The sequence below is a fragment of the Schistocerca americana genome, chromosome 1, assembly GCF_021461395.2.
Source record: "Schistocerca americana isolate TAMUIC-IGC-003095 chromosome 1, iqSchAmer2.1, whole genome shotgun sequence".
NCBI lineage: Eukaryota > Metazoa > Arthropoda > Insecta > Orthoptera > Acrididae > Schistocerca > Schistocerca americana.
The window spans coordinates 712,307,222-712,332,057 of NC_060119.1; the positions used below are offsets into that span (position 1 = coordinate 712,307,222).

General features: G+C 43.5%; 1 non-coding gene across 1 annotated transcript; it reads left to right on the top strand.

Annotated features, from left to right (window-relative positions):
* The first annotated feature begins 407 nt into the window (after positions 1–407).
* LOC124554784 lies at positions 408–514 on the top strand. Its single transcript, XR_006968451.1, has one exon. It is a non-coding gene; the product is annotated as a U6 spliceosomal RNA (small nuclear RNA).
* Positions 515–24,836: the final 24,322 nt, after the last annotated feature.

Consider the following 24,836-nt stretch of genomic DNA (forward strand, 5'->3'; position numbering starts at 1 on the left):
TAGCACTTGCACATACCGAAGGGTCTTTATTGATGCCCGTAATTTTACTTACGCTTTCCTGGCTTGCTAATTCAACATCGATGCGAAAGGACCCGCGAGAGTTAATAGTCAGCTACGAGAGCTCAACTCCGGAGACTACTGCTAGATGGCGGTCTCAACAGTTGTGCTTGTAAATGTACGGGAACGTTTCTACAGAAAAGTGTCTTTTTTTTACCGCGTGAAAAATAAAATGTGAAAACTTTGCACAGCATCAGCCTAGACTAGGGCCATAGCAGCAAATAGGTTAGGAATTCAGCCAAACTGCATCATATTATAGAAGTTACAATACGCCATAAGACACAGCTATTAGAAGATAGTTTTGACACTGGTGTGTAACTATATATACATCGCTTTGAGGGCAGTATTTCGTACTCGCTTCGGCGGTACATATACTAAAATTGGAACGATACAGAGAAGATTAGCATGGCCCCTGCGCAAGGATGACACGCAAAATCGTGAAGCGTTCCACATTTTTTCTTGAACCCAGTGACAAACTTTTCCCTGTCAATAAGATCTACAAATCAAATTTACTCAAAACCAAATAAATCTGTTCATTACCTGTACTCCGTAAGCCTGCAAGCGACAAATTCCAATCTGTACGAGTTATTAGTGGCACTGTTACATCATTAATTAATGCGCGAGGTGGTTCGGAAAAGAAAAGTAATCACATCACGCCCCATTCAGGCACTCGCGAGTGCACCTAACGAGTTTGCACATCGCACCACTAACGGCAGAGTGCAGATATATCCGACACAGCTAATATTCAGATTTGCTCTGGCTCCTATTTTCACGTATATTGCAAGACGAGTCAATGTCGCCATGATTTATCAGAAATGTGCGGCCCCAACAATTGTAGCAGTGCTGAACTTTTGGAGGGCTTTTCCAGTTGGTCATCAGTGCCTACATTTATCTGTACTCTGCGAACCACTGTGAAATGCATGGCAGTGGGTACCTTCATCTGTACCAATTATTAGGGCTTATTCCATTCAGGTGGGGGGCACGGGAAGAATTACTGCCAAAATTCCTATGTGCATGCTGTAATTAATTTACACTCGTCCTCACGATCCCAAAGGGAGCAATATTTCATTTAAATCCACTTCTTGAAACTTTGGTAGTAGACTCTCTCTGGATAATTCCCATCTAACTTCGAGAGTCTACCATTTCAGTTTTTTCACCCATCTATATACTCTCCTGCATGTCAAACAAACCTCTGACCATTCTTGCTGCCCTTCGCTGTATACATTCAAAATCCTGTGCTAGTCCTTTTTGGTAGCGGTGTGGGTCCTACACACTTGAGTAGTATTCTAGGTTGGGTAGCAGAAGTGATTTGTAAGTTAGACCGATAAAGCTGAAACTGTGCTTATGTAATCATTGCATTCTGTAGTCATTGGGCTCAGTTCGAAGGGAGACTCATCACTGAAGACAATTCCACTCCAGTCAACGAGTTTTCTGGCCGAAGATGTCTGCTGAGATGCCGCGGTTAGCGGTGAGATACCAACCAGACTATTGTCCGCCATACGGCCCGAGAACAAGGGTGATGTCCTGCGGTGCCATTTCTTTACTTAGCAGGACTCCTTTGGCCGTCATCCGAGGCACCTTTTCACTTCAGTATGTCGCTAATATTCTACGCCCTATTTAATTGGCTTTCGCGTCATGCCATCCTGTGCTTACATTTCATCAAGATAATGCCCTCCCGCATACAGCGAGAGTTTCCACTTCTTGTCTTCGTGTTTGCCGAACCGTGTCACAGCCAGCAAACTTGCGGGATCTCTCTCGAATTGAAGACGTTAGGAACATAATTGTAGAGCCCTCTAACCAGATGGACATCTTGACAATATAATGCGCCAATTGGACAGCATTTGGCACGATATCCCTCAGGGGAACATCAACAGCTCTGTCAATCATCGTAAGCGAAGTGACTGCTTGCCAGCGGGTTATTGACTTGGCTCAGGTTGTGAAGCTCTTTCTCTTGAATGAATCATGCAGTTTTACTGAAATTGTAATCATTTGTTCGTCTGTTCATCTGTGTCACACCTATCGATCCGTCCCAGTCGAATAATTTCTTCGTGGTGCTTCGTTTTTTGCCTTGGTGTGTATTTTCCTATTCTTCTTTTTCTGTGTCTTTAGTTAATGATCTGCCTGCAATGATCACACTCTCTTAAGCACATAACGTTTCAGGTGTGACAACTGTGATATATTGTTTTAATTTTGCATCACGAGATATTTACTTTTATGGCATCTATTCCATAATTTAATGATTGTTCTTTGTTTGCTTCGTGATTAGGCCAGAGGATTGGATGGTTTCTCCTAGGTATTTAAATTTGGTTACTTCAGATATTTTACCAAACTGTGTAAACATGGGATATCCATATAGGTACGGATGAGAACCTTCAATGTATTGAATTTTTTCATAAGAAATTTTCCGGTCACTTTTAGCTGATATTTCCTGGAGTTTTTAAAGGCAGTTAATTGCCTCTTCTCTGTTATGTGAAAGTATCGCTCGATCGTCTGCATAAACCAAACATTGTAAATTAATTTGCCTTCCACATAGTCTGCCAATGGTTATTCCATTTACTTCTTTGCGCCATGCCCTAATTAACTTTTCTAGTACAAGATTGAACAGTAAGAGGCATAATCCGTCTCCCTGCCGGATCCGTGTTTTTGTATCGAAGGGCTGAGGCATTTCACTTTGGAATTTAACTTTGAGCTGGTAACAGTTAATGTTTGTTTAATCAACTGTCTTGTCTTTGCACCCACTGTGAACTCTTCTAGTGTATTGCACAATGTATATCCATCTAACGAATCGTATGATTTTTTGAAGTCCACAAAGCTGATCACCTTACTTTAGGGATTTGTAAATCCGTTTTGAGGTTGACGATTTAATCCACATACGATCTAATTTCCAAAAATCTGCTTGATATTCGCAAATGAAATGTTCTGTTTCTGTTTCAAAGTACCTGAGACAATAGATGTTTCGCGATCGATTGCCTTTTCTACGATGTCATGGACGTGTTCTTCCAGGGGTACGTGGTGTGCACACATTTCTCACTTTGCCGAATGCGCCCTCAGAAGAGTTTGCCCGTTTCCCCTGCCAGCATGACCACAAAGCCATTCCTCGTCGAGCACGCAAGTATGTAGATTGTGATGGTATGGCGTTCGATCTGCCTTGCATTTTCAACACATTACTCGGCTGTTTGCGACAACATGTGGAAGTGATGTGGGCTGTTACCGTGCAAGAATTACATGTCTACGTGAGCGTCCACATCAACGAGTGCAAGACTGCATCGTTGCCGGAAGAGGCTACACAATGTGCTGAAATTCCTGACCATCTCAATTTGGGATATGGACCTGCGATTTTTATCATACACAGTGCACAACTTTCATATGTATGATGATTTTTTATGCATGTGAGACCACTGCATCAGAGAGTTAGTTTTTCAAATGAATCTCATTAACTGTTACTCAGATGGCAATTGTTTAGTTTATAGTGTACAGCAATACAGTCTTCTCACATTGTCGCTGTTTTAATATAATGGCTGTAAGAAGACATAGATAGGAGCAAGTATCTTGTACAACTAATACCTATTTTCGTAACTGTTAGGCCGCACGGCGACAGGAAACAGAGCATTTCAAAATGAATCTGGTGATTACAAACGGCTACAACTACTTAATGCATGTTGGGACATCGATAAGAATATAGGATCCGGTAAAAAAAAGTTAACTTTTTTTTTACGTAGTTCAGATGTGTTCTGTATGGCTCGTTCATCAAACAGATAACATTTAAGTGATACAATGTTTCACATCGTACATTCTGATGCACATGTGAAGTCATCGACGTGAGCGCATTAGAAATGTGTATTTTGAGCTTAGGCATTGTTTTCATAAAAGGAGGAATATGCACATAGTCTTTCATATAACCTTATGAAAAAGAAATCCATGGGTGTCAGATCAGATCTAGATGGCCAAGCGCAGAATACAGCATCGTCATGTCCAGCGCGACCCACGTAACGCTTCAGAAGCCGTTTAAAAATGTGCGAACCATAATACACTAGTGCGGGGTGTTTCATCTTATTGAAATAGCGTAATCCGTGCAATCCGCATTAGGCTTTGACGCAGGGTTACCGTAATTTCTGTCTGAGAGACCGGGACATTAAGAAAACTGACTAAAAGCAGACGTAATTTTGGAAGCAGAAACGGGGGAACTTTTCTTAAGCTTCAGAAAAAGTGAACGATGCGTGTTGGGAGGTTGTGAACCGCTGCAGCGAACCGCCCACGGTGGAAGTCTCTCACAGCAGCAGGTTCTCTACCCAGGTACATCAAGTACCGGCTACCCGTAAGGCAGTTAAGTCACACTATGTTCAAGGAGGAAGAAGTGTCTACTGTTGCGGCTGTGGCCGTATTAAAAGAAAGAAAGAGGAGAAAGAGAAAATTGCAGAGACATCACATTACTATCACAAGACTCTACAGGGTATAGCCGAATAAAAGATTTAATGCAAAGGTACATTTTCACATTTATTGTTTTGCCGGTCAACTGCTCTCGGAAGTACTGGAATTCACGATGTACATATTTAAAATTTTTTGGTGAGCTAGTAGGTCTGATTAAGTTTGGACCTTAGCCTAGTAGTAGAGTCCACTGATTTCAAAGACATGCCGGCTGCGGTGGTCTCGCGGTTCTAGGCGCGCAGTCCGGAACCGCGCGACCGCTACGGTCGCAGGTTCGAATCCTGCCTCGGGCATGGATGTGTGTGATGTCCTTAGGTTAGTTAGGTTTAAGTAGTTCTAAGTTCTAGGGGACTGATGACCACAGCTGTTAAGTCCCATAGTGCTCAGAGCCATTTGAACCATTTGAACCAAAGACATGTGATGTGTAACGGTATGATAGCACATCGCTAATTCCGCTGCTGTTACTAATTTTCGCTCTTTGAATGAATTTGGAACAAAATAACTGTCGATTTTTTTGAAGGGCATGCAGAGTACACGTTTGGTTTATGCTTTACGCTACCTGACGAACCTCAGTATCTGCTCGTCCCCCACGTGCAATGGAAACATAACACTTACAAATGACACATTCTGTTTCATAGTCACGTCTCTCTCGTTTTATAAAGAACAATTTTTCTGAATGTTTTCCTTGGAATGGACACTTCCTCTTTGGCATGCTGAGTTCATTTGAAGCAATCAAACACTTTGCTAACAAATTAACCGCGACACGACTCGGTTAGAGGAACAGAGAACCATGTTGCTGCAAGCTCTCAGAGAAGAAATCTGTGCGCCGTATTGCGATTCACTACGCTTTCTGAACGATTGAAATTTTGATTTTTTACGTTCTCCGTAATCCTTATCGACTATCGCTGTGTATTAAATAGTTATAACTGTTTGCAAAACGCTGTATTCATTTTAAATCGCCCTGCATTTTTCGCAGCTCGCAAGTTAGAACGCGCGCAAAGTACGTGATACCACAGTTGAGCACGGGAATAAGCGTGCTTAACATTGATCATTTACATCTCAGAATGTGATACAGAACAAAGCAATGATTTCAACCGTACATTGTACAAAGTGACTAGACGGCATCTTAAAGGTGCGTGAAGAGGAGGAAAATTTCACATAAACACCTCGGGCAGGATCCTATACAGCTATCATATTATGAAGAAGTTGGTTGCTACGTGTCGCCTTCTGTTCAGAACAGTCCCGTCTAGGATTAAGATAGCGGGATTTAGTGCACCAGCCGAGTTGCTATACATGCGTGGTAGTCAAACCAAGAAGTATACGTGCATGCATGTGAAAACGGCTGTTGTATTTTTGGAAGACTGGAGTGTCTACAGCATACTCATTTCGAAGATGTAGAAGAAAGGGTTCACGACAACCCGAATTTGTGCCCCAGTCGTGATACGAGAAAGATCCACAAAACATCACAGAACTACCACCAGTCTGAACTACAAGCACCACACACCAACAGGTTCAAAGCCACAGTGAGCCGTAAATCCACACGACGCCTTGTAGCATTTGCAAAGGTACAAAATCACAACTCGCCGGACAACACTACACATCTTCAGCCTGCGTTGTTTCGCCAGTTGAACACATCCAGCTTCATGTGACGCTGTGAATAATGGCTTTTTGCGAAGTAGTCGATTCCAAAATGTCCATCGCATGCGGTACCGTTCACAGTGCTCGTTCGGAAACTGGTTGAGATGGACATGCTTTCACAAGAAGCAGCAATTCGTTCAAAAATGGCTCTGAGCACTACGGAACTTAACTTCTGAGGTCATCAGTCCCCTAAAACTTAGAACTACTTAAACCTAACTAACCTAAGGACATCACACACATCCATTCCCGAGACAGGATTCGAACCTGCGACCGTAGCGGTCGCGCGGTTCCAGACTGTAGCGCCTAGAACCGCTCGGCCTCGCCGGCCGGCCAGCAATTCGTGTTTGAAACCGTTTGTTAGTGACAATACGTGACACTTGTTTCCGGCTCCTGCCAGTTAGTGTCTTTCTATGACCACTGTTTGTACACTACGTTACATTCCTGCGAATGGTATACCATTCCTTGCAGACACGATAGGCCAGGGTTTTCAAACTGTGCGTCGCGACTCCCAGGGGCATCGCAGACATACAATAGCGGCGTTGCGATGACTGCACGAAAGAACGGCAATAATTTGGTTTATTTGTTTTCCGAATAAAGAAACAACGTGTGAGCTAGTAGTGACCACTAGCGGACCGTCAAGTAAGTGTAGCTACTATGGCAGAGTGGTAGGCGACAGTCGAATCGTACTACGTGACTCATTTATTTTATTCAGTAACAGTCAGTTAGAAGAGTAGTTCTGTCGAATGTCGATTGTTTTGTTGTGTGTCTTCTGTAATTTGCGCTTCTGTGTCAGAATGGACAAACTTTTAAATATACGTATAAGACGTGACGTTTCAAACGTAGTTCTAAAGAAGTGAATCGACGACAATGGAGGAAGTATAACGACAGTTACTTGAATTTCAGTTTCACATATAGTGCTAGGGCCGCTTTAAGGCCCAAGCGCCAAATGACGATCACAGTTGTCATTTGTTTCAAAGTCGTAGCTACTGAAAGCATGCTGCCTACCAAAATGAAACTACATTTCGAGATAAATGCCAGTAATTGGCAAACAAACCACGAGAATATTTTCCCCACAGGTTAAAAGAAATGACAGAAGAAAAGTAAATTTTCAATAACAAGCTATGATTTCTACTAAGGATCTTCATTCGTCTTACAAAGTTGCCTATCGTCTAGCAAAGAGCGAGAAATCTCACTTCACGGCGGAAGCCCTCCTTTTACCAGCTCCTCTGAACATTTTATGTTTTATGATAGGTGAGTCAGCTGCCCAAGCACCTGGTAAGTGTGCCTTTTCCAGACAAAACTATTAGTCGTCGGATATTCAATGTGCCTGACGACATTAATGACTTGTTGGTTGGAAAATTCAAAGGAAATCGTGATTTCGCTGTTCAGTTGGTTTAAGCTACAGACAACCAAAATGATACACATCTAATTTGTTATATGTGGTTTATACACGACAACAAACAACTATTGATCATTATCGAAAGTATTTGAAGAGCTTCTTTGCAGGAAAACATATCTTGGTTCAAAAGCAACAGGCCTCTTTGAAATACTACACTCTTTTTATAGGAGAATTCTGTAGGTGTGTGTACAGATGGACGTCGTATTATGGCTGGCCGTTACGCCGGATTGCAAGCTATGATACATAAAGAGGCTCTTTCGTGCCGTTTGGACACATTGTTTTACTCACCACGAAGAACTGGCACCGAAAAGCATGAGCTCGCTGGCATTCACTGGAGAATGTCCTGAAAAGGGTGTATGAACTCATGAATGAACTTTATTCATACTTTGGTAAAGAGAAACATTTGGATTCCGAGAAGGCTTTAGACAGTGAATTTGTTTTGAAGCTGGCGTATCTTTGCGTAGACTTCGAAAAACTCAGTTATCCATATAAGATAACGTGAGCAAAATTCTGCAACTGTTAGACAAAATGTCAGTTCTCAGAAACAAACTTCAGTTGTGAAAGACGAAGTTGGATGATAAAGGTATACAATGATTTCCCTGCCCTTCACACGGTTTTACAAGACAGTGACTTTTAGTTGAGTGCAGAATTGAAGTCTGTGTTTGTGTGTCATTTAATGAATCTAATTTTGACTTAGAAAAGGATGAAATATATAGCCATAAACTGTTTTGTATTCTACCCATGGGAATAAATGTTCTGACAGCAGATATATTTTAAAACGAAGAATTAAGATGATTCTCGTTAACAATACTGTCTATGCCAAACAAGAACTCTTGAATTTGAATCGAAATAATTAGTCCTTTTTTTTAAAAAACAAAAAAGTGTAAATCGGCAGCATGTAACCACACGAATATTTTATGTTTCGTTTTAGATATAAATATATGTTTTCTAGATTTCTTCTGATGACTTGATTGTGAATATGATCTGTGGAACAACGAACTAACTAGTTTCAGCTTCGCCTTCAATGACGTCTCTACTCAAATTCTTATTTCTCTGTATATCCAGCAGTGTCAACTGGAACAGATCAACTTTGTAAAAAATGGAATGGAACTCTGTTTTTCGTTTCTTCTAAATGTTGCACAAAAAAATAGCAAATTGAAACCTATTCTAGGCCTGTATTGTGATGATGCACGAATATATCGCAGATGTAAATATGATCACAGTCTGTCTAGTAAAAGCACGTCACAAGCGAACATGAATATACATAACTCACCTAGTGCGTGTCTTGCTTAGAATAAGAAGGTGTGAGAACTGTTAAGCGCTTTTCCCGGAAGTGTTTAGAGCCTGCACATGGGAAGGCAACAAATCAGCACCAAACGGCTGCGACGTCTCGCTCATAGCAGTAGGTAAAGACTTACCGATAGCCACCTGTCGCACTGCTGTTGTAATTTAAACATTTGTGTTGCCAATTGCAGAGGAAAAACTGTGAAACTTTCAGGACTGTTCGTGCTGCAGTATTGCTGTCGAGGTGATTTCAAGCAGAGGCACATATAAATGTAGTGATATTATTGGCATTATCACTGTTTAGCAAGGAAGAAGTCATCTTCCATCAACACAATGCGCGCCCGCACACGTGTCGTCGCCATGGCAAAATTACACGAGCTAAGGAATGAATGTTTCCACACCCGCCTTATCCACCTGTTATGGCTCCGTCAGACATCCAGCTCTTCCCAAAACTGGAAGTTTTTCTTGGTGGACGAAGATTCACTTTAAACGAAAAATTGATAGCCGGAGCTTGCAACTATTTTGCAGGCCTGGAGGAAACTCATTTTCGAGATGGGATCAAGGCATTGGAATATCGTTGGGCCAAGTGCATTAATCTACGAGGAGACCACATTGAAAAATAAAGAAAGTTTCAGTGATGTAAGTATATTTTTTCTATTCCGTTCCAGAACTTTTCAAACCACTCTCGTAATAATAATAACGATAAAAGTGGTAATTATTATATTATATAAAATAATGAATTTAAGAAATAGCAGTATTCACATCCAACAGAGATTTAACAGAACGGTAGAGAAGGAAGCAACTTGAAGAAAACGTTGACTGGTTAGAGGAAGAGTGAGAAACGATATGTTACGGAAACAAGAAAACAGAAATAGAAAGAGATGAAAGAAGCAAGGAAGGAGAGAAGATTAGGGTTGAACGTCCTGCCAACAATGAAGTCATCAGAAACGGCCGAGTGGTTCTAGGCGCTACAGTCTGGAACTGTGCGACCGCTACGGTCGCAGGTTCGAATCCTGCCACGGGCATTGATGTGTTTGATGTCCTTAGGTTAGTTAGGTTTAAGTAGTTCTAAGTTCTAGGGGACTGATGACCTCAGAAGTTAAGTCCCATAGTGCTCAGAGCCATTTGAACCATTTTGAACCTATGTTGACTGGGCGACTTCGACAGTATTCTGTATGGATGATGCAGAGGTAGGGTTGCCATCCGCTCCGATGTATGGGGACCGTTAGCCTTATGGATCTTCTTGTTCTGGCATCACGTAAGACCCAGTTTTGTCTCGATTCTGCAAAATAACTGTTACGAGCTTGACTCAGGTACTGAAGTAACTCCATCTGTTAGCGTAACGAGTAAATGCAGCCTTGGCTTTTTTATGTCAACAAGTCTATGTTGATAAGGTTATCTCATAGATGGCGTTGTATGTTGCGTAATCTGTATCGATGATGCAAGTACCTTCTAGCTCTAGCGTCATCATTCGAGTAAATGCCAGACTTCTCCAGTGGTAAGGGACTCGAACTATTTAAGCAGCGCCACGCGGGAAAATCGGACGGTTCCCACTTGAAAAGCGAACTGATAAGCCGATTCTTTCTAAACGTAATGCGGACAAAGAGTGCAAGTTAGTAATGTTTGAAATATTTACTGCGGGTGTATAGGGCGTGAAGTGTACAGTGACGTTTGCTTAGTTGACTAAAGAGCTATTGTCGGCTCTTTACAGTCTAATAAATGTGTCTTATCAAAGGGTACAACAATTCCTAAGAACGGAAAGAGAAAGTGTCACTTTTCGGATGATTACACAAAAGAGTGGTCTTTTGTCAAGAAAGGACGTACGGATCAGGAAGGGCTGTGTGTTGTGTGAGATTTTTAGCTGTTTCATCTCATTAACTCACGGAGGTAAGGCAGATGTGAGGCATCACATTTCTACGAAGAATCGTACAAGCAGATTCGCGGTAGCATCGACATCAAAGCCTATTTCTACATTCATGATTAAAGAAGATACCCAGAAAAAACTGCTCGTTGCTGGCGCAGAATTAACAACAGCTTATAAAGTTGTCAGGCATCATCAGTCCTTCAGTTCTCTTAACTGTACCGTAAAACTGAATGCAGCAATGTATCCTGGCTCTCCGCAAAGCAGTCTACCGCCGGGACCAAAGTTACAGCGATTCTTAATAATAGTTTCACACCACACTCCGTATCCGAATGCATAAAACAATTGCACTAAATTTCATTTTACGGCTTAGGCACCGACGCATTGAACCACAAGGCTGAAAAGATGTTTACTATAGTTGTTCAATATTTTACCGAAACTGATGGAATCCAGCAGAAGCTGTTGAAGTTTTATTCGCAGAATAATGAAACATCAGAGATAACTGCAAAGTTTTGTATGGACATTTTAAGACAACTGCAAATTCCATTAGGTAAATTAACCGCTTTTTGTGGAGACAGTACCAACTTCGGAGGTCTTCATCGATGCTGCCAGCGGAATGTGTTTCGCCAAATTAAAGAAGAACTAGGAAAAAATGTAGAATGAATTTAATGCCCTGCCCATATTGACCACAATACTATATCAAGTGCTGCTGGAGTCTTTAACTGTCGACATTGAAATAATCGTCATGAAAATAATTATTTTTGAATATACACGGTAAGGGCAGAGAAGCTGAAAGAGTTGTGCTCTTTGAAGGTATGGCAGTTTACAGTGCCGTATGTCTAATTAAACACGGATCTCCATTACTAGGAATTTGAGTGTGCTTTCCAGTGTAGAGGCGGTCAAATTGGGCCCAGTAAGCTAGGAGCTTTGGTAGCGGCTGTGGTGCTGTCAGATGTTACAGCAATTCGTCACGCCTGTGGTCACAGCCACACCTTGTAGTCACAAGCCGTGTTGCCGCTGGGACTGTAATTGGCTGCAGCTAATTAGCAAGCGTCCTGTGCCTTCCAGGGATTAGAAACGGGCTTTACGACCTCACCAATATGGAGTGCGCATGTCTGAAATGTTATCTGAGAGAGAACGCATAATGTTAATGGTAATTATAATTACCATCACATCTCAAATGTACATGACTGAGTCACAAGTATGCACAGAAACTGAGAGTGCTTTGTAGTAGTTTTTGGTATGTGTAGTTTTTGGTCCGATGTTCGGTAGACTCTTAAGGCCATAGTCTGGTCAGGCTAAATAAAACAATAAATAATATCACTCTTCAACGTCCCCATTTGTGTTAGTGTGGTCTTTTCTGTTTTGGAAGATGCATTTCTGTACTGGGAGTAAGGCCCCTGCTACGGAATGAACATAGTCTCCTAAAATGGTATCATATGTCATATCAGCAACCTTTTCTTGCAGTGTGATCATAAAAACCCGCTCAAAACCACGGTACTACAGTTCAAATAATAACAGAACATCCTCCATGCTTCACACTTGATGGGAGACATGTGAGTAGTGTGCTTTCCTTGTGGTTCTCCATTCGCAAATACGTCTTCAGTAGAAAACATTAAAAAAGAGTGACCTCATTGGACAACATTATTTGGTCGCTTTGGTCTGTTGACCACAGTGTGTATTCTTGCATCTCCGAAGCATTTTTGTTATATTTGGCTCGTTTGCAGTGCATCCTTTTTGTAGTAGATCGCTAAGCGCCGTAGTCGCACAGAATCACTTACTTCTCGAACAACCAGTAACACTATGTCACGGTACTCCCTGTTGTCAAAGATTAGTATGACGCACTCAGCAGTTATTGCTCGCTGATGAATGTTGCAATGACACGCGCGCAGTCTGCGCTGGTGTTGTGAAAAGTCACCCTACTACCAAAATACGACGTTCTTTTTTTTAAATGTATTTGTGAGGCGTCTTGTCACGGTCCGCGCGGCTCCCTCCGTCGGAGGTTCAAGTCCTCACTCGGGCATGGGTGTGTGTGTTGTCCTTAGTGTACGTTAGATTAAGTAGTCTGTAAGCTTAGGGACCGATGACCTTAGCAGTTTGGTCCCATAAGATCTTACCAAATTGTATTTGTGAAAACGTGAAGTACATGTAGTGAAATGTGCACGCAAATTTCCAGAATAAAATATCTTAGCTTGTGTGGGATAAATAAATATATCGCTGCTACGGTACCGATGTGAGGATAGAACGGTACAAAATCATAAGTGCAATCAAACATAGCTAAAACATTAATATGTCTGTCAAAAAGCTGTTTTTTTACTTAACGAAAGCAGAATAATGACGTAAACTGTGGCATAGAAACATGTTAAAAATACGTAGTGCGTGGCACTGAGTGTGATTTTAAAAAAGCTGCGAAACACATACGAAAATACACACTCTAGTCACATTAATATGACAACCTGTCAGTAGTCTGAATAACCACATTATGCTACGGGACGTGCAGGAAGACAGTCGGTGAAGTTGTGAAACGTACCGACAGGTATGTGCAGTCATGCCGACACCACTGCCGTGGCCAGCTGCTCTAGTTTTCTCAGTTGAAGAACCACTGCGCAACAGCCCGATCGAGATGGTCCCACAGGCTGTCAACTGGGATTAAATCCTGTGAGAAAATAAAATGCGGTCCATAAGCCTTGGTGTTGACTTAGTACTTACGTACCGCATTTTTAAAATGTGACTACGCCTATTCAGGCTGTTTTATTTTTATTTCTAGACCATGCCCTCTTAGACAAATTATAGATTCAGGTATATCTACTGAAGAAGGCTCAATTATTTGGACTGAAACCTAGGTAAAGGTTGGTTTCATTACCGCAATAGAGGCTGATAGTTCCTTATATATTATTTTACATTCCCATCGTATAAAGCGATGCCAGGTTAGTCTAGTGCTATGTTCGTGTTACCGATTCGCATCAACATGGGCAGTGAAACCCGAAGAATAACCAGCACTCCATCACTCAAGCCGTGCTGCTACTGCATGGCGGTAGCAGTCAGCACAGGCCAGGCCGATGCTGCTGCTGACGAAGTGCTGGTTATTCCTCGCCCGTGTTGATGCATATCGCTAACACGAACATATCACTAGACTAACCTGGCGTCGCTCTATACGATGGGAATGCAAAAAGCCGCTATAGAACCATTTTGTTTGAATCGAGAAGCAAACCGACGCTTTCTGTCTACATCGGACGTCGCATGAAAAAAGCGATTGACAGTATTTCTTTTGCCTGACTCCAGCTACATACTGAAAAAACTAAATTGCAAATATATGCCGGAACACCAGAGGAAAAGCACCTGAAGGCTCTTAGGAGAGGCTCCCTGTATATAAAGCTAAGAAGAAATAGCACACAGTAATGTTAACTAAGTGATTACACATATAAAAAAAAAACTTTGTGTTCTGCCTTACGGCAGGTCTTGTCATGGGTGAAGCCTCGTCAGAGAGGTCCATCGCATGAGCGTCTAGGGAAGTGATTCCATTGGTGGTTTCCCGTTGCCTTCCATTGATGGTGATGAAATGATATTGAGGACAACACACCACCCAGTCCCTGAGCGGAGAATATCTCCGACCCAGCCGGGAATCGAACCCGTGCCCCTTGGCGTGACAGACCGCCGCGCTGACAGCCTTCGGGGCGGACTGATTACATACAAACGCACACAAAAAGCGTTGGATCCGTAGCGAGATAGCTCTTAAATAAAAAAGCGTCATTTAATCAGTGTAAAATTTTAACTTGTTTTCGAGAATAAATAATTTGTAAGGGACTTTAGGATTGAGTCTTTAATATCCTCTCACCTATTCATCCGTTCCCGTTATGTATAAAGGCGTGTTGTTTGCGTTTTATGTGATACGGTCTTTCTCGCTGTCCGCTCCGTTTTGTCGTCCCGAACACACAACTTGTCATTTATCACGGTGCGAAATAGAATTAAAAAAAAAAAACACTACATGGCCGTGTATTATTAGAGACAGCCTCTGTAGACGTTTTCGGGCGTTGGGCACAGGAAAGGGCGAAACCATACTCAATTCACACAAAGAAATTAATAAGGAAACTAAGGAGTATTCCGTGCAAATAAATCATGTAGTTTCGGTACAGAAGATTACGAAGATATCAAAGAACGAAGTGCATCCTGAGGCGGCATGACCCATTTGAAACCTGTAGGAGCAATCGCTTGCGTAAACTGTCTTGCTCGCCTCTGCGTGAAGTGTGAAGGAGAGTTTTAAAGTTTTAATTATTTTGTTTGTCTGCGGACCTAGTAAACACTGAAACACCCTCAGCTCGGTGCCCTAGAAGACTGCTAGCTGAGACAGAACACAGTAGTCCAATCAAAACATAAAGTGGAGTACCGAGCGATAATTCATTTGCAGCATTAGGAGGAGAACTACGATGCGTCAATCCATGTTGAGTTAGTGGAATTGTACGCCAACAATACAGAATCATGTGAGACAGTGGTGGCTTACCGCAGCGAGTGTTGCTAAATCAGCTAACTCTGGCTTCTTCTTAATAGCATTTAGCAGGCAAATGAGTGATTTAGCAGGGGTCCGGAAGAATGGCTTATTTCACAATCATTTGGCTTCTTTTCAAACTTTTCTTCTTGACTATAGGAAAGCATTAAAATCCATGATGATTAAAGGACAATTATTTGCTTTGAACTGAGATTTCAAAGCACGCTTCAGTACTACATGAAAGTGTATTATTACACTGAATTAAAATACACATCAAAGCAAACTAAAACGGTGTTGGTGTGTGTTCCGGTCACGTCAGTATACATATACACAATACTAGACACGCAACTACGAAATATAAGCAGTTGAAAGTTTTACTGGAAACGCTGTTGCAGTATAGATGACATAAACAAAATTTCACAGCTTCACAATAGTGAAAGAAGCTGTTCTAAGCAAAGTAAACTTTGATTAATGCAAGATGAATCAGAAGTGATGTCGAACTTCTATTCATGGCAGTAATTACGTCAGTGTAAGAAATAATATTACAGTGCAGATATTGTGGAGTTTGCCTGAAAGTACCTAGCGGAAGCATTATTTATATTTTTATGTTGAAGAACGTTATACGAAAGAAACAGGCGTGAATCGGTGTACTTAAATACATTTCTGCGTAAAACTATCGGGGTTTTAAAAATATGGTGATATTTTATATTCATATCATAGAAATAAAATGTCAGATTGTTATATCTGCATTCGAAGTACAGTACATCCAGAAATTATGTCTCTGATGAGATGCATGAGGCACGCCGCAACATTTTTATTCTCTAGTGCTTTCCAGAAGCTTTACATTTTTCGCCGGCCAGAGTGGCCGTGCTTTTCTAGGCGCTACAGTCTGGAGCCGAGCGACCGCTACGGTCGCTGGTTCGAATCCTGCCTCGGGCATGGATGTGTGTGATGTCCATAGGTTGGTTAAGTTTAATTAGTTCTAAGTTCTAGGCGACTGATGACCTCAGAAGTCGCATAGTGCTCAGAGCCATTTGAACCATTTACATTTTTCAATATCTGTAAACTTTCCCTACCTATTAGAGCCACTAAAATGAAACGTCTTACACTCATTTAAGAAATTCTGTGTAAAAATTATTTCCTGAAGTTGTTTTAAACTGATTTACGTAACTGATTTTAATAAATCTGAGTGAAATACCAATATTTTTCAAGAATTTGGCTTGTCTGTGTATAAAATTTGTCCAAATTTTTCTTCAGACAGTTGGAGTTATCTAAAAATATCTACCTTACTACATTTTAGTTCACCTCCCTCTCCTCCTTTAATACCTTACGCATAATTATCGCAAAATAAAACTGCACATTAGTACACCACGTTTTATTTCAGCTCTTTTCTGGCCTTCTTTGGACAAACATTTAGCTTATTTCGTTTTGGAGAGTTGGCAACACTGGACGCAGACACTTCCGTTGTGGTGAAAAATTCTAAGTGACGAAGAACGAAGTACCAGATCATCTCTCTGAAGATCGCAAGAGACGTTGTGGCACTGGTGCTCGCAGACCGGCGTATCACAATGGTGGCGATAGTCGAAATAGTTAATACCTGCCACTGATTGGTTTTCAGCATGTTGGAGACATTATGAAGGTCACAAAGGTCGCTGCTGGTTGGGTTCCGCGGCTACTCGCATTGATTCAAAAAGACCGCCGAACCGATGCAACAGACGTTCACCTGTGTCAGTCCAATCCGCATGACTACTTTATCCACCCACCCTGGACAAGTGCCAGGTACATCTTTATGGCCCCAAGACAACGGAGCGAGCGACGTGGTGGAGTGGCTACACACAGGACTCAACTTTCGCGAGGATGGAGGTTCAAATCCGCCTCCGGCCGTCCAGATTTAGGTTGTCCGTGACTTCCCTAAATAATTCCAGAGAATTGACAGGATGGCTCCTTTCTAAGTACTCGCCGATTTCCGATACCATCCATGAAACAATCCGAGCTTGTGCTCCTTCTCTAGTAATCTTGACGTCGACGGGACTATAAATCCTAGTCTTCCTTTCTTCCTTTTTCTTCCGAGACAAAGCGGATTCACTATTGCTAAAAAAAAGGTGAAGACCCAAGAATCATTGGGTAAGTTGATGCTGAGTGATTCTTGGGGCTGTTATTTTGTGGTTCCAACAGACTGAACTCGTATACACGGTGAAGCGTACTGTCGAAATCTCCTGACGTGGCTATCCGAGACTGTCGAGTCTATGTCGACAAATACTTGGAAACTTGCAACTGAACGTGACGCCAGTCAGTGTCCAGTCCGTGCATTCAGCAGATTTCCCCTTCTTTGTTAACTCAGATCGCACGTGACTGTCTACATTTGCACTGGGAGTGCAGTACATATGAGGGGCTTATTTGTATCCTGCCGCGTCGGAGCAGAACACAGAGATTCTGAAATTACCAACCGATCTGGCGTCTTCTGATGATGGTCCTCGTCCATGCACAGTAGTAGCACTCCTTCGTCCTTGGGTGAGGCTGTAAGAAAGTATCCAGCGAGATGGCTAAGGCTCGCTAAGCTGTTAAATGCAGATTCAAAGTCACCAGGGATGCAAATTACTTGTTTTAATTAATGACACACGCAGCTAACAAACGAACACTAACGATATCATACTTAATGTGGTTCAAACGTAAAATTTATAATCCTGATACACTATGTACACTAAAGGAGCTGCAGTCACAAATTACACCGTGTAATCAGATTAATGCGACGCCGGCATGTATTCGATGTCAACGTGCAATAACCACTCACAGGCGGCAAGTGGCAGCGCAAGCAGGGCATATACGAGGGTAATCCCAAAAGTAAGGTCTCCTATTTTTTATAAGTACAGAACTCTGTTTGTGTGGCAGTTGGTCACACTGTTATAAAGAATGCTTCACGCGCTGTGTGTAAACATGCGCACGCCGCGCTGAGGCGCTGTCTTGATTTGGCAGCCGTTGAGAATGGAGCTCCCGTTGGATGTTACCGCCAAGTGCGAATTGCCCGCAGTTATTCGGTTTTTGAATGCAAAGGGCACTGCGCCGATTGAAGTCCACCGCCAACTGACGGAAGTGTATGGTGAGTCGTTCATGGATGTCAAAAATGTTCGTAAGTGGTGTAGAGAGTTTGCAGCTGGTCGGACCGAAATTCACGACGAACAAAGGAGCGGAAGACCGTCAATTTCTGAGGAGACAGTGTTGAAGGTTGAGCAGAGCATGCGTTGAGATCGGCGAATCACCCTGGATGATCTCTACTCGTTTCCCGAAGCTTCGCTCACAGAATTTTAACGGAAATATTGAGCTACCGGAAGGTGTGCGCAAGATGGGTGCCACGCATGCTGACTGAGGACCACATGCGGGAACGAGTTGTTGCTTCCCGCTCATTTCTTCACCGCCTTGCAGCCGAACAGGACAACTTTCTATACTCAGTTGTTACGGGTGACGAAACCTGCGCATACCACTTTATACCTGAGACCAAGCAACAATCAAGCCAGTGGCGGCATCCTTCTTCACCAAAGCCACGGAAATTCAAACAAGCACAGGCTGCCGGTAAAGCCGTGACAACCGTTTTTTGGGATCGGAAAGAGGTATTGTCGGTCGACGTTATGCCCACTGGGACCACAATTAACGCTGACAGGTACTGTGAGACTGAAAAATCTCAAACGGGCAATTCAGAACCGGAAAAGAGGAATGTTGAGCAAGGGCGCACACATTCTCCATGACAACGCTCGCCCACACATCGCTCGTCAAACCGTTGCTCTCCTGCAACAATTTCTGTGGAACATAATCACCCGCCCACACTATAGCCCTGACTTGGCGCCCAGTGACTATCACCTGTTCCCTAAGTTAAAAGAACATTTGGCCGGAAAGCAATTCACCTCCGACGACGAGGTGAAAGAAGAGGTTCATAACTTTCCGAACAGCATGGCGGCGAGCTGGTATGACATGGGCATACAAAAACTGCCACAGCGTCTACAAAAATGCATCGACAGAAATGGTGATTATGTCGAAAATTAGCTAAATGTTCAAGCTGTAATCTGATATAAACCATTGTAAAACTAAACAGGTCTATGTACTTTTTTTAAAAAAGGGGACCTTTCTTTTGAGATTACCCTCGTAAAGCATGTCGGGAGGACGCGGACAAAAATAAACTCGTCATCGTAATTAGGAAAAGGAGTGATTTATTTGACGTCCAAAAGGACATAATCATTGGCCTTCGGGCCAAGGGTGGAAACATTGCCGAATCGGCTAAGTCTGTAAATTGTTCGCGTGCCGCCATGGTTAAAGTATACCGTGGATGGCAAAATGGCTTTATCCACAACCGGCACCAAAGGAACTCTCGTGCCCTACAGGCTCTAGATAAATGTGAACGATGGCTGCGGAGATGTGTACGCGTGACCAGACGTGCATCTGTTGAGCAACTGACCGCCCAGGTGAACGAAAGAGCTGCCAACAGTGTCACTTCAACGTCCAGTCAGCGAATGTTGCTGCCTTTGGGCTTCCGCAGCAGGCGCCTGTTTCCTCTACCCGTGCTGTCCGCTATTCATCGGCGACGAAGGCTGGAATTTGCACGCCAGTACTGGAACTGGACGTTCGTTGGCGGGTGACAGGCGACCTTTTCAGATGAATCAGGTTTTACGCTCCATCGGACAGATGGCGAGTGGCGTGTACAACGTTAAATGTCTGAAAGTAAAGGGTCCAGGTCGGAGGGCATTCCCTGGGTTATCTCGTTATTCTGGAAGGCACAGTGGGTCAGCATAAGTATGCATCTATCCGTGGGGACCATGACCATCCCTACATGCTATTTTTCCTCAACACGATGGCATTTACCAGCAGGAAACGTAAGGTGTCACGCAGCTTGCAGTCTACATGCGTGGTTCGAAGAGCACCAGAATAAGTTTACCTTACTCACCTGGCCACCAAACTCCCCAGATTAAAACCCGGTCGAGAATTTTCTGGACCACCTCGATCAGGCTGTTCGTGCCATCGATCATCGTCAAAGAAACTTTGCGCAGTTGACCATGGGGGAGTCAGCATCGCTCCACAGCCACAGCCCGTCAATATCTTCCAGAACCTCACTGACTTTCTTCCTTCGCGTCTCGCAACGGTCGACTCTGCAAAATTACAGGACATGTGGTCACTTTAATGCTACTGGATAGTGTAAAGTATACATCCTATACTCTGATTTCTTAAGGTCATTTTATGTATGGAGTGCAACTTTAGATCTGAATCGTGCGACAGACTGTGAGGTATCGTATGGCACCGTCTTACCTACTAAACTAGTCATCCTGAATCACTTTGCTGGGTCCACATTTTTGGGCGGACCTGTTTTGTGCCGGAAGTGCTTTGTCTGCATATCGTAACTGTAATGTTATTAAAAATGGCCGTAAATGACGTACGAACAGAATGTATTATACACTACTGGCCATTAAAATTGTGCACCACGAAGATGACGTGCTACGGACGCGAAACTTAACCGACAGGAAGAAGATGCTGTGATATGCAAATGATTAGCTTTTCAGAGACAAACAGCAGCTGACCGGCGTTACCTGGTGAAACGTTGTTGTGATACCTCGTGTAAGGAGGAGAAATGCGTGCCATCACTTTTCCGACTTTGATAAATGTCGGATTGTAGCCTATCGCGATTGCGGTTTACCGTATCGCGATATTGCTGCTCGCGTTGGTCGAGATCCAATTACTGTTAGCAGTATATGGAATCGGTGGGTTCTGGAGGGTAATACGGAACGCCGTGCTGGATCCCAACGGCCTCTATCACTAGCAGTCGAGATGACAGGCTTCTTATCCGCATGGCTGTAACGGATCGTGCAGCCACGTCTCGATCCCTGAGTCAACATATGGGGACGTTTGCAAAACAACAACCATCTGCACGAACAGTTCGACGACGTTTGCAGCAGCGTGGACTATCAGCTCGGAGACCATGGCTGCGGTTACCCTTAACGCTGCATCACAGACAGGAGCGCCTGAAATGGTGTACTCAACGACGAACCTGGGTGCACGAATGCCAAAACGTCATTTTTTCGTATGAATCCAGGTTCTGTTTACAGCATCATGATGGTCGCATCCGTGTTTGGCGACAACACGGTGAACGCACATTGGAAGTGTGTATTCGTCATCGCCATACTGGCGTATGGGGCGCCATTGGTTACGCCTCTCGGTCACCTCTCGTTCGCATTGACGGCACTTTGAACTGTGGACGTTACATTTCAGATGTGTTACGGCCCGTGGCTCTACCCTTCATTCGATCCCTGCGAAACCCTACATTTCAGCAGGATAATGCACGACCGCATGTTGCAGGTCCTGTACGGGCCTTTCTGGATACAGAAAATGTTCGTCTGCTGCCCTGGCCAGCACATTCTCCAGATCTCTCACTAATTGAAAACGTCTGGTCAATGGTGGCCGCGCAAATGGCTCGTCACAATACGCCAGTCACTACTTTTGATGAACTGTGGTAGAGTGTTGAAGCTGCATGGGCAGCTGTGCCTGTACACGCCATCCAAGCTCTGTGTGACTCAATGCCCAGGCGTATCAAGGCCGTTATTACGGCCAGAGGTGGTTGTTCTGGGTACTGATTTCTCAGGATCTAAGCACCCAAATTGCGTGAAAATGTAATCACATGTCAGTTCTAGTATATTTGTCCAATGAATACCCGTTTATCATCTGCATTTCTTCTTGGTGTAGCAATTTTAATGGCCAGTAGTGTTGCTTTCTATTTAGAGGATAGCTAATATGATTTTCAGTTAAATCTGAATTATATTTTAAAAGCTATTAGTAGGTGAAAATTTGAGACTGGGCGCGCTGGCCCAAGTATGATCCCCACTCTGCTGTTGCTGCAGCCAAGCAGTCTACAAATCAATATGATACGGAATGTGTACCTGTCGTACCGCCTGCTGTCTGCCTCGCACTCCTCTACTTACGCCATACATCAGCTAATGCATTGTCTTCTCGACTATGAAGTGAATCGAGAGAGTGAATAGTATGGCTCGCAGAGTCAGGAACGTTGCAAGACGAGGTGGATGGCGTCATTGCTCCATGACAACACCCGAACTCATTCTGGACAGGTCTCAGACACATGTGTTGCTTTTTCGGTTATCAGACTTTATTTCGACTCCCGTATTCTCCTGCCATGGCACCCGGTGAGTTCCTCCTCTTGCATCGGACGAAGAAATCATTGTGCGGCCGGCATTTCCGAAACGTTGCCGTGGCGATTCTCGGGGTCAGCCGTTTCCTCAATAGCCAAAAGTCAGACTTGCACCATCTAGGCCTTGGCCAAGTCATTCGCTCTTGGGAGAAATGTCGCTGTAGAGGGGAGTTACGTAGACAAGGACAACAAGGACAACTCCATCGCAAAGTTTCATGATTGCAGCTTGATTTTTTCGAGGTGATAATTAAAACTTCATGTCTGCCCATCGTATGTTCATTTTTGGCAGCTTCACACCAGTGGAACCCCCCCCCCCCCCCCCACCTCCTCCTTCCGCTCCCTGGTTTCCACACAGCTACTCTTCCCGTATGATGCGCGGCAGGAGAGCAGCGTGAGTAGCGAACGGCGGGTGGCGTGGCGATTCGGTTCGCTTCGTCGCGCGGCCACATTTAATTTCGCAACTGGGTTGCGTTACCGCAGCAACGGCGAACGGGGCCGGTATTTCGCGGCTATCGGCGACCGCACCCTGATGAGCAGAGGCGGCGGCGCGTGTAAAGCCAGCCGCTCCACTCCATCGCCCCCCTCTCGCCACCTGTCCACACACACTCCGTCGCCCGCCGCAACGCACTGCACGGTTCGCGTTTTCATTTGCGGTCGAATCTAGAAGCGGCATCGTCTAGTTACCACATTGGAAGCTCTAATTCCTTTGTATGGAGGTAGATGTAACTGATATGTCGATTATCTGGAAACCGAATATGAACATTATTTAATGTACAAGGGCTTTCAAAAAGATTCATCCGGTTTCAGAAAACTATATCTTCAACATGAATGAATATAGACTGCAGATGAATTGTAACTTACGAATATGACAATTTTTTTTTATTTTCAAAAGAACCATCCAATTTTACAGTAGTAAGTCTTTTACATGCATGCACATACAACTTTGGGGTACAATTTGCAGTTATATTCGCGATCATAGTTTTCAATCACATTTCTCATGTTCAATGTACCGTCAACCATACGCATCACAAACATCCAGACGATAGTCAAATTCGTCCCATATTTATACGAGCATGTCTACAGTTACTGCATTCTACACATGAATCTACATTGTACTCCGAAAGCCTTCAAATGGTGTGTGTCGGAGGGTATTTTTTGTATCAGTAACTGAGCCCTCCAACTCTGTTCCACACGCGAATATCACATGAGAAGAATGATTGTCGATAAGCCTCTGTATTGGCTCTAATTTCTCGAATTTTCTCCTTGTGGTCATCAGGCGAGGCGTATGTGGGGGGGGGGGGGGGGGGAAGTAATATGTTGTTCGACTCTTCCCGGAAAATGCTCTCTCGAATGTCAGTAGTAAATCTCTCCGTGATGCACAACGCCTCTCTTGTAACGCCTGCCAACGGAGTTTGTTGAGAATCCTAGTAACGCTCTCGTAGCGACTAAACGGTCACGTGACAAAACGCGATGCTCTTCGTTGGATCTTCTCTGTCTCTTCTATCAGTCGGGCCTGGCAGAGATCCCAAATAGAATTGGTCGAACAAGCGCCTTATAAGCCACTTCCGTCGTGGATGAGTTACATTTCCTTAACATTCTTCCTATGACTCTGTGTCTGGCATCTGTTTTTCACACTGTTTGTTTTATGTTGTCATTCCACTCAAGGTCGCTCTGGATACTTACTCCTAGATATTTCCAGCGATTTATCATCAATAGTGTAGCTGCACAGTATTGGATTTCTTTTCCAATATGTCACATTTATTTACGTTCAGGGTCAACTACCAGAGCCTGCACCATTCATCAGTTCTCTGGAGGTTATTCTGCAAATAGTTAGTATCTTTTGGCGTTGCTTCTTTGTTACAGACAACCGCATCATCTTCGAACAGTTTTAAAGAGCATCCGGCGCGTTCTACTAGATCATTTACGTATATTGTAAACAGTAACGGCCCTATCACGTTTTCTTGTAGTTCTCTGGAAATTACCTTTACATCTGTCGATTTCGTTCCGTTAAGAGCGACGTGTTGAGTTCTATCAACAAGGAAGTCGTGAATCCAGTCGCAGATGCGCTCCGATACTCGATAAGCACGCGGTGGATCTCATGGAGGAAACAGCGAGCTGGGTTTCTCAGAATCTCTGTTTGCGGAATCTATGTTGATTTTTATAGATCAAAATGGCTCTGAGCACTATGGGACTTAACAGCTGTGGTCATCAGTCCCCCAGAACTTAGAACTACTTAAACCTAACTAACCTAAGGACATCACACACATCCATGCCCGAGGCAGGATTCGAACCTGCGACCGTAACAGTCGCGCGGTTCCGGACTGCCTAGAACCGCTAGACCACCGCGGCCGGCTTTTATAGATCAACGTCATAATTCTTGAACATAAAAGATGTTCCATAATTCTATAACAGATTGACAACAGCTGTTATGCGGCGTCACATTCAACCAAATATTATTGGAACGGGAGAACATAGTCGGAGTGCGTCACAGACTCGCCTGCAGTGAAGTCGG